Here is an 11898-nt window from a genome sequence, read left to right on the forward strand (position 1 = left end):
TCCCCTCTGTTCTCAGATCCTTCAATGTGTGCAGTTACTGTATTGTGTTCACCCAGGCAGGGCTCAGTACAGGTTACATTACCCCTTATCAGACCCTGTACTGGTTTCTAACCCTATTGCTCTTCTCATCAGTTCTCTTCTCTTCTCCCAGCAAGAATTTATGCCTTTTCATTTGGAAAATTTGGCTTTGACAGATCTTTAGTCTTCCAATTCAAAATTCTATGTCTGAGCCCTTCAGGGTTTTGATTTTTAAGATTGAAGAAACTTTTGCTTTTTATATACTGGCTCTACCATGAGTTTAAAAGTCTGTTATTATGGAACAAAAAAGCTGAATATTGACCCACCCCTTCCCTGAAGCTGTAAACCCAGGCTGCCCTAGCTGCCACCTGAAACAAATAGATGGGTTATAGTACAGAGGGAAATATCGGGAACAACAAACCCCTCTCCCCCTGCCCGAAACACAAAAGAAATGAAAGGTTTCAGGCAGAAAAGAAGTATCAGGAACAAAAAGAACTATCAGGTTGGTCTGGAGCCCTTTCCTCTCCATTTTCTCTTCTACCCTTCTTCACCTGGCTAATTTCTATAAACCTTTTAGTTCTCTGATTAGATATCACATCCTTTGAAAAACTTTCTCTTGCTCTACCTGTTTTCATTACAATCTCCAAATCAGGCAAAGTGCCCATCTTATGTGTCCACAGGCAGAATTCTAAGATGACCTTCAGTGGCCCTCCCTGTGAATATCATGGGGCATATGTGACAGACATGGCAAAAGGGATTTTTTCCAATGTAATTAAGGTTACTAATCAGTGGGCTTTGAGTTAATCAGAGGAGAGATTATCCATGGGCACCTGACCTAAACACGAGAGCCCTCTAGAAGCAGAGTTTTCTCTGGCTGGTTACAAAAGAGGAAGTAAGAAATTTGAAGCATGAAGGAGGTTTGATATACCATTGCTGGCTAGGAGGTTTGATATACCATTGCTGGCTTGAAGATGAAGAGGATCACATGGCAAGAACCTTAGAAAGGCTTATAGGAAATTAAAGACGATCACAGCCAACAGCCAGCAAGAAAACAGGAACCTCAGTCCTACATCCTCAAATAAATGATTTCTGCCAGCAACCAGTGAGCTCTGAAAGAGAACCCCAAGTTCCATATGAGATGCAGTCTGGCTTACTCCTGGATTTTATCTCAGTGAGACCATGAGCAGAGAATAAAGCAAAACTTTGAGATAATACATTTGTGTTGTTTTAAGCCACTAAGTTTGAGGTAATTTGCAACACAGTAATTTAAATGAATATCGTATGCAATCCTATAGCACCTTGTGATTGACTCTTTTACCAAACTGTATCATGATTGCTTTTCACTTTCTATTTTGCCCCAAAAGACTGAGAGTCCCATGGGAGCAGACTGTACCTGTTTCACATTCACGTTTAAGTATTAGTATTTGTATTAAGTTAATTAAGTGGATTAAATTATATATAAATATATATAATTTTATATAAAACAATTACATATAAAACACTTAGAATATTGCCTAGCACATATGGATTAACTGCTATTATTGCTGTTGTCTAACAGTACCTAAAACAGTGGCTAAGACATATGAGGGTACTTCATAAAGCTCATGGATAGAGTTGTATTATCTTTAAATTCTATTTTTCCATGAACTTTCTGAAGTACCTTCATAGTAGAAGAACAATAAATGTTGGCTGGGTGACAGGATGAATAGACTTATCTCAAGTGAGCTCCCATTGCATTGATAGTTATTATTGCTGTTGTCTAACAGTACCTAAAACAGTGGCTAAGACATATGAGGGTACTTCATAAAGTTCATGGATAGAGTTGTATTATCTTTAAATTCTATTTTTCCATGAACTTTGTGAAGTACCTTCATAGTAGAAGAACAATGAATGTTGGCTGGGTGACAGGATGAATAGACTTATCTCAAGTGAGCTCCCATTGCATTGATAGTTGGCACCATAACATTTTGTAAGAATGTATTGGATTCAGAAAGCAGGGAATAATCAGATAGAAATGGGTTGGTATTTCAAGCTGGAGAACATAAAAATGAAATAGAAGTGAGAAAGTGCAAGGCCTGGACAACAGTCAACAGATCAATTTGGCTAGAATGGTAGGTTCCTGTAAAGGATATATGAAAGATTGCGTTGGGAAGGTGTTTGGTCATATCATAGAAGACACTGAATGCTATGTTCTGAAGTCTAGATGTTATTATTTAGGGAATGGAGAACCAGGGATAGCTTTTGCACAAAGGATTGACCTGGTAACATAATGGTTTAGGGAAGATATGAGATAATAATCTTTAGGATGTATTGGAAAAGACAGAATTTGAAGGAAGGGACACCAGTTAAAAAGCCTGAACAGTGGCATGAGATAATAGAGCCCAGTCTATGATGGGAATTGGGAACAGCAAGAATGCAAAAGAAGAGCCTGCTGAAAGAGATATTATTACAGAAGAAACAGCCACCCCATCCTACCAAGGAAAGTAATGGACAGAACTTGCTATTGCTTTACAAACATTTATTAAACACCCCCTGGGAAACAGCCCCCAAGAGCTCACCATTTAGTGATAGAGACTGACTTCTGGTCTTAGTCTGATATAACTCTGAAGCCTTCAAAAAGATGAGTTAAAGTCAACATAATTTCCTCCTCCAACATATTTTTAACAACAGATATGCCAGGGTTTTTTTGCATATCTTTTAGACTTTTGAAGTAAATTCAAATAAAATGAATCTTAATATAATTGTACTTTCCCAGAAACTGTATTCTTTCAGTAGGGAAAATAAAGGTTAACGCATGGCTGATGGTGCTTACTACATGAAAGCAAGAGCCTGTGAACTGCCTAATCCCATTGTCTGCACGCTTGGGCTGGCATTCCCTCTAGAGAAGAATCTAACCAGGACTCAGCCAGCTCCTCCTAGAAATACGAGTTCTCCAAATCAAGGTGAGGATTCTGGGAACAGAGCAATCCTATCTCTTGTCCAGTTGGTTAAGGATATATGTGGAGACACATTGACACTCTCTTCCATATCCCATTTGGAACCTGAAGCAACAGCACATCTGCTGGCATGTATTATGAATCCCTGACCTTATCTGGGGCCTCTGACCCTTGAGCACTGAAGCAACCTCAATGGGTATATTTCATTTGGAAAACCAAGACCAGTTTTGTGTCCTTCCCATCCTGGATTCTTGCCCCAAATGCCAGCCATTCAATCATTTATCCCCTCTCACACGTTCATTCCCATGCGGCTTTGTGCTTTCTTCACTTCAATTGCATGCCTAGTACTCCAATCCTCCTCTAACCTCCCCTCCTTCTAATCTGTATCCCACAATATTCTCATCTGTATCCCACAATGTTCTCAGCCTCTTCATAGACCATTGCCTTCTCCATCATCCCTCAGCAGAAGCCTGGCTTGTCTACAGAAGTGCAGCTGCTTCTTCAGCCTACCACACCTCAGCTATCTAACATGCTACTCCCCGGATCTTCTCCTCTTTTATGCTCTGTTAACACCAACATGTCTTACTTCTGCAGGTGGACTTTGACCTCATTAAGACATCTATGTCACTGAACCTCCACTTTCTCCGAAACTCTCAGTTTCACTTCCTTCCCTAACCAGCCTAGACATTGCAATCATCATTGAAGCCACATTTTATACTTGGGATGTATACTTGGGATATTCTGACCCCTTTATCATCCCGCTGCACCCAGTCAGTAATCTTTTACTGTGGTTCAATTTAGTGTTGGCTTTTTCTGCTGGAAAACGGGAGGGTTATTCCAACCATTGGAGGATGCTTAGGAATGCTGGAAAATACTTTTTACTTCCATCGTTGGTTCCCACTTTCAATTCTCACAACAGCTATATCAGAGTTTATAGTCATATCTTTTTACTGGTCTATCTCTTAACTAGCCATTGAGTTTTTTATGAGTAGAAGCTCTGTATCCTTAGAGCTTTCTATAGCCTAGTTCATATTTGCCATTTAAGACATTATGACTGAATGACTTGGGAACTTCCTAAAGCCTTTTCAGCTCTGAGGTTCAGTAGCAAAGAAGCATTGCCTTTAGGGTACTTCCTTTGCCCAGACTTGGAATTATTATCTCCAGTCTTGAATTCTACATGCAGACAAGGTCCTGCTTGGCAGCGGGAATGCCACTACAAATTATCAGAAATTTCAGGAACACTCCTGCAAGTTCGAGTTTCTGTCCACAGGGTGGTTGTGAGGATCGAATGAGATATATGCACAAGAACAGAAACATACTCCTTTTAAAGAGTGTGGTATTTTCCACCCTAGTAAATGCCCTACAAATTCCAATAATATCAAAACCAAACTATCTGACGATGACTCTTCCCTTGTTTGCTTCTGTCTGACAAAAGCTTAATGTTTTAACCACAAGCTAAAAATATAAATTGTCTGTTGAGTAATAAGCCCTTTAAAGTTTAAATTTTTGTTTAGAGAGAAAATGTAAAATCTACAGAGCCACCATTTTCAATTCCATTCACTGAAAGACAGGGTAGTCTTGTGAATCAAACAAACCTCAGCTGGATATCTTTGATGAACATAGACACTAAAATCCTCAATACAGCAACATCAAAGAAATTACACACTATGATCAAGTGGGATTCATCCCAGAGTTGCAAGGATGGTTCAACATACGCTAGTCAATAAATGTGCTATACCACATCAACAAAATCAAGGACAAAAACAATACAATTATCTCAATAGAGCTAGAAAAAGCATTCGACAAAATTCAACACCTCCTCATGATAAATACGCTCAGCAAATTAGGTATAGAAGGAAAATATCTCAACACAATAAAAGACATCTATGACAATCCCACCTCCAATATCATCCTGAATGTGGAAAAACTGAAGGTTTTTCTCTTAAGAATGGGAGCAAGACAAGGACACCCACACTCACCACTCCATTTAGCACAGTACTGGATTTACAGCCAGAGCAATCAGGCATGAGAAAGAAATAAAGGGCATCCAGGTTGGAAGACAAAATCAAACTGTCCCTATTTGTAAATGACACGTTCCTATATATAGAACAACGTAAAGACTCTATCAAACTCTTAGAGCTGATTAATAATTTCAGAAAGGTTGCAGTATATAAAATCAATGCCCCCAAATCAGTTGCATTTATATTCTAAGTATTTTCTAATTTCCCTTCTGATCTCTTCTTTGATCCATTGGTTGCTTAAGAGTGTGTTGTTTAATTCCCATAAATTTGTAGATTTTCCAGTTGCAATTCTGTTATTGTCTTCTAACTTTATCCTGTTGGAGAAGATACTTTTCATGGCATCTATCTTTTTAAATCTATTGAGACTTAATTTGTGGCCTAACCTATGGTTTATCCTGGAAAATGTCTCATGTGCACTTGAGAAGAATATGTATGCTGTTGTTGAGTAGAGTGTTCTGTATATGAGTGCAATATCTAGTTTGTTTACTGTGTTGTTTAAGTCCTCTGTTTCATTACTTATCTTCTGTTTGGTTGTTCTCTCCATTATTAAGAGTGCGGTATTAAAGTTTCCAACCATTATTGTAGAACCGTATACTTTATTTCTCCCTTCAATTCTGTTGCTTATGGTTACATATATTTTGATAGCTGGTCATTGGGTGTGTAAATGTTTATAATTGTATCTTCTTGCTTTGTTGAAACTTTTATCAATATGAATGTCATCTTCTTGGTCTCTTGTAAACTTTTTTATTGAAATGTAATTGATTATACATATTTGTGGGGTACAGAGTTGAATATCAACATCTGTGTATAATATGTGATGATTAAGTCAGAGTAATTAGCATATTCATCATTATAAAACATAATCATTTCTTTGTGGTTAGGATATATAATCTCTCTTCTAGTCATTTGATAACATGCAGTAAATTAATGTTAATTACAGGTGCCTAGATTGAAATTATTGCCTAGAAATTATTTTTCCTAACTAGCTGTTTTGTGTCCATTAGTCCATTTTTTATTATCCCCTCAACCCCTCCCTTTTTCCTGCCTCTAGCCCTCTCTCTTTTGGATATATTTGCATGAAATATCTTCTTCCATCATTTCCCTTTTTTATAATTTATTTTTTAATATTTATTTGTACATATTTGTGGGGTATAATGTGTCGTTTCAATCCATGCACATACTGTACATTGATTCACATAGAATAGATAGCATAGCCTTGTACCCGTTAGTCCACCACTTTTCCTCCTCAGCCACTGGCCCACCTTTCTTCCCAGTCTCTACTGCCATTATTTTACTCTCTAATTCTATGAGATCCATTTTTTTTTTTAGATCCTGCATATAAGTGAGATCACATGGTATTTGTCTTTCTGTGCCTGGCTTACTTCACTTAACATAATGGTCTCCAGTTCCATCCATGTTGCTGCAAATGACAGGATTTCATTTTTTAAAATAGCTGAATAATATTACATTGTGTATATATACCACTTTTTTAAATTAATTCATCTGTTGATGGGCTCTTAGGTTGATTCCATCTATTGGCTATTGTGAAAAGTATTGCAATGAACATGGGAGTGCAGGTGTTTATTCAGCACATTGATTACATTTCCTTTGGGTATATACCCAGTAATGGAATTTGCTGAGCCATAAGGTAGATCTATTTTTAGTACACTGAGGAACGTCTGTGCTGTTTTCCACAATGGCTGAACCAATTTACATTTCCACCAACAATGTAGGAGAATTCCCTTTTCTCCACATCCTCACCAGTATTGTTATTTATTTATGTATTTATTTATTTTTAAAGATGACCGGTAAGGGGATCTTAACCCTTGACTTGGTGTTGTTAGCACCACGCTCAGCCAGTGAGCTAACCAGCCATCCCTATATGGGATCCGAACCCGTGGCCTTGGTGTTATCAGCACCGCACTCTCCTGAGTGAGCCACGGGCAAGCCCCTATTTATTTTTATTTTATTTCATTTTACTTGTTTTATTGAAACATACTGATTACATACATTTGTGGGGTACAGAGTTGAATATCAATACCAGTGTATAATATATGATGATCAAATCAAGATAATTAGTATACTCATCTTTATAAAACATAATCATCCTTTGTGACCCTTAACCAATTTCTCATTAATCCCCCTTCCCATCCCCTTCCCATGTCTAATAACACAGTTCTGTTATTTCCTTTTGAAACTTCAATGTATTATTGTGCTTGTTGTTCCTTCCTTCCTTCCTTCCTTCCTTCCTTCCTTCCTTCCTTCCTTCCTTCCTTCTTTGTGTATTTATTTATTTTATGACTCCCACTCATGAGTGAGGACATGTGGTATTTTTCTATGCCTGGCTTATTTCACTTAACATAAATTTCTCCAAGTTCATCCATGTTGCTGCAAATGGCAGACTTTCATTCTTTTTTAGGCTGAGTAGTATTCTATTGTGTATAGATGCCACATTTTTCCTTATCCAGTCATTTGTTGATGGACATTTAGGTTGGTTCCATATCTTAGCTATTGTAAATAGAGCTGCAATAAGCCTCATAATGCAGGTTTCTCTTCAACATAACAATTTCCATTCCTTTGGATATAAACCCAGCAGCAGGATTGCTGGATCATATGGTAGCTCTATCTGTAGTTGTGTGAGAAACTGCCATACTGTTTTCCATAATGGCTGCACTAATTTACAGTCCCACAAACAGTATAGAAGAATTCCCCTTTCTTTGCATTTTTGCCGCATTTGTTATTCTGTCTTTTTGATAATAACCAGTCTAACTGGGATGAGATGATATCTCAGTGTGGTTTTGATTTGCATTTCCCTGATGCTTAGTGATGTCAGGCAGTTTTTGATGTATCTGTTGGCCATTCGTATGTCTTCTTTTGAGGTATGTCTGGTTCAAGTCCTGTGTCCATTTTTTAATTTTGTTTTCTTCTATTATTTATTTGTGTTTCTTATATATTCTGGATATTAGCCACTTGTCTGACATGTAGTTTGCAAATATTTCTCCCATTCCATAGATTGTGTCTTCACTTTGTTGACTGTGTCCTTCACTGTGCAGAAGTTTTTTAGTTTGATGCAGTCCCATTTGTCAATTTTTGCTTTAGTTGCCTGTGCCTTTCTAGTCTTGTTGATAAAAGGGCTGTCCATTCCAATTTTGTGTAGCATTTCCCTTTTGTTTTCTTCTAGTAATTTCATGGTTTGGGGGTCTTAAATTTAGGTCTTTAAACCATTCTGAGTTGAATTTTGTGTATTTTTGTGTATTGTGAGAGACATTCACATCTTTTGGAGGTAGATATACAGTTTTCCTAGCACCATTTAATGAAGAGGCTGTTCTTTCCCCAGTGTATATTTTTGGCACCTTTGTTGAGAATCAGTTGGCTGTGAATGCATGGGCTTGTTCCTGGGCTCTCTGTTCTGTTGCACTGGTCAATTGGTCTGTTTTTATGCCACTACCACACAGTTTTGATTACTAAGATTTATAGTATATTTTTAAGTCAAGCAGTGTGATGTCTCCAACTTTGTTCTTTTTGTTTAAGATTGCTTTGGCTATACAGGGTCTTGTAGAATTCTGCAGAATGAGTTTGAAAGTATTCCCTCCTCTTCAAATTTTCATAAGCAGTTGAGAAGAATTGGCTGTTGTTGTTTTTTTTTTTAAATGTTTGGTAAAATTTGACAGTGAAGCCTTCTGGTTCCAGGGTTTTCTCTGTTGGGAGACTTTTTATTACTCCTTCAATCTCATTACTTATTATTCGTCTCTTTATGTTTTCTAAATCTTTGTGATTCAACTGTAATAAGTTGTATGTGTACAGAAATTTATCCATTTCTTCTAAGTATTCCAGTTTGTTAGTGTATAGTTGTTCATAATAATCTCTATGATCCTTTGTATTTCTGTGGAATTAGTTGTAATGTCTCTTATTCATTTCTTATTTTATTTATTTGAGTATTTTCTCTTTTTCTTAGTTAGTCTATCTAAAGGTTTAACAATTTTGTTAATTTTTTTGAAAAGCTAACTCTTTGTTTCATCGATCTTTTGTATTGTTTTTTAAAATTCTAATTCACTTATTTCTGTTCTGATCTTTGTTGTTTCTCTCCTTCTACTGACTTTGGGTTTGGTTTGTACTTTTTTCTTTAGTTCCTTGGGGTATAATGTCAATTTGTTCATTTGAAGTCTTTCTTCTTTTTTGATGTAGACATTTATTGCTATAAACTTCCCTATTAGAACTGATTTGGCTGTATCCCATAGGTTCTGGTATGTTGTGTTTTCACTTTCATTTGTTTCCAGGAACTTTAAAATTTTCTTTTAAACTTCTTCTTTGACCCATTTGTTGTTTAAGAGCATGTTGTTTAATTTCCATGTATTTGTACAGTTTCCAATTCCCTTCTGTTATTAATTTCTAGTTTTATTCCACTGTGGTTAGGCAAGATATTTGATATGATTTCTATTTTTTAAAAAATTTATTGAGATTTGTTTTGTGTACTAATGTATGGTCTATTCTAGGGACTGTATCATAAGCTGCTGGGAAAAATATGTATTCTACAGCTGTTGGGTGAAGTATTCTATAAATGTCCATTGGATCTAATCAGTCTAGAGTGGAAATTAACTCTGATATTTCTTGGTTAATTTTCAATCTGGGTGATCTGTTCTTTGCTGAAAGAGGGATATAAAATTCCTCAACTATTACTGTGGTGAAGTCCTCTCTCACATTAAGTCTAATAGTATTTCCTTTCTATATCTGGGTGCTCTGAAGTTGGGTTCATGTATATTTAGAATTGTTATATACTCTCGTTGAATTTATCCCTTTATCATTATGTAATGACTTTCCTTGGCTGGAAGTCTATTTTATCTGATATAAGTATGTTACTCCTGTTCTTTTCTGATTTTCATTTGCATGAAATATCTTTTTCCATGTCCTTACTTTTGGTATCAACTTTTGGTGTGTCCTTATAGATGAAGTGAGTTTATTGTAGGCAGCATATTGTTGGTTCTTGTTTATAATCCATTCAGTTGCTCTATGTATTTTAATTGGGGGCTATAATCCATTTACTTTTAGAGTTACTAAGGATTTATAGGGACTTGTTACAGCCAGTTTGTTATGTTTTCTGGTTGTTTTATTGATCCTTTTTTCCCTGTTTTCTGATCTTACTGTCTTCTTTTTTTTTTTTTGTCTTTTTTACTGACTGGTAATGGGATCACAACCCTCGGTGTTGCGCCAACACCGTGCTCAGCCAGTGAGCAGGAACCGGTCTCCACATGGGATCCGAACCCTCGGCAGGAGGTGCGCCACTGGGCCGGCCCTGATCTTACTGTCTTCTTTTGTGATTAAGTGATTTTCTCTTGTAGTATATTTTGAAATCTCACTATTTATTTTTGGTATGTCTCTTATAGGCTTTTGTGTTATAGTTACCATGAGGCTTACAGAAAACATAGTATAGTTATAACATATTATTTAACTAATAACAAGTTAGCTTTGATCACTAAGAAAAAGGAAAAACCCAAAGTCAACTCTATGCTTTGACATCATTTCCCTCTGACTTTTTGCTATTTCAGGTTACATCTTTTAATATTGCCTATCTCTTATAAGGTTTGGGTTTGTTATTATCTTGTTGGGTTTGTCATGTAGTCTTCATTGTAGGGATGCAAGTGGTTTATTCACCACCCTTACAATGTTGGAGTATTCTGAGGTTGTCTGTGTATTTATTACACTAATGAGTTTTATATCTTCCTACATTTTCTTGTTATACTTTGGAATTGTCTTCTTTTGGCTTGAAGAGCTCATTCCAGCATTTCTTGTAAGACAGGTCTCGTGTTGATGAGTTAGCTTTTGTTTGTTTGGTAAAGACTATTTCTCCTTTGTATTTAAAGTTTAATTTTGCTGAATGGAGAGTTCTTGGTTGACAGTCTTTTTACTCCAGCACTTTGAATATATGATCCCATTCTCTTCTGGCCTGTAGGGTTTTTACTGAGAAATCTGCTGAGAGATGTATTGGAGCCCCATTGAATGTTGTGTGTGTGTGTGTGTGTGTGTGTGTGTGTTTGTGTGTGGCTGGCTGGTATGAGGAACCAAACCCGTGACTTTAGTGTTGCAAGGCTGTGCTTTAACCAACTGAGCTAACGAGCCAGCCCCTGTGTTTCTTTTCTTTTGTTGCTTTCAGTATTCTTTCTTTGTCTTTTTTTTTTTTTGGTAATTTGATTACGATGTGCCTTGGATTAAATTTGACTGGTGACCTCTGAGATTCGGGTGCCTGGATGCTGTCATATTTCTTCAAACTTCATAAATTTTCAGTCATAATTTTCTCAAATATGCTTTCTACATCTCTTCCTTTTTTGTGTACTTTGGGTGCGACAACTATGCAGAGATTATTTCATTTGAAAGGGTTCTATAGTTGCTGCAATTCTGTTTCATTTTTTAAATTCTTTTTTCTTTTTTGCTTCTCTGAGTAGATAATTTTGTATATTGTCTTCAAGCTCTCGGATTCTTTCCTCTGTTTGATCAAGTCTGCTGTTAGACCTTTCTATTGAGTTTTCAGTTCAGATAATGTATTCTTTATTTCTAGAATTTCCATTTGATTTTTAAAAATTGATTCTATTTCTTTGTCAAGTTTCTTGTTCTGTTCCTGAATTGTTTTCCAAATATCATTTAATTTTTTATCTGCATTTTCTTTTCTTTTTTAAAAAATGATGACTGGTAAGGGGATCTTAACCCTTGGCTTGCTGTTGTCGGCACCACACTCAGCCAGTAAGTGAACCGGCCATCCCTATATGGGATCCGAACCCGTGGCCTTGGTGTTATCAGCACCGCACTCTACCGAGTGAGCCATGGGCCGGCCCTTATCTGCATTTTCTTGTGACTCCTTGAACATCTCCACGAGAATGTTTCTGAATTCTCTGTCATACATTTTATTAATAATTCTCTGTTTTTCTGGGTCC

This window comes from Galeopterus variegatus, unplaced genomic scaffold, assembly GCF_000696425.1.
Source record: "Galeopterus variegatus unplaced genomic scaffold, G_variegatus-3.0.2 Scaffold3578, whole genome shotgun sequence".
NCBI classification, from domain to species: Eukaryota; Metazoa; Chordata; class Mammalia; order Dermoptera; family Cynocephalidae; genus Galeopterus; species Galeopterus variegatus.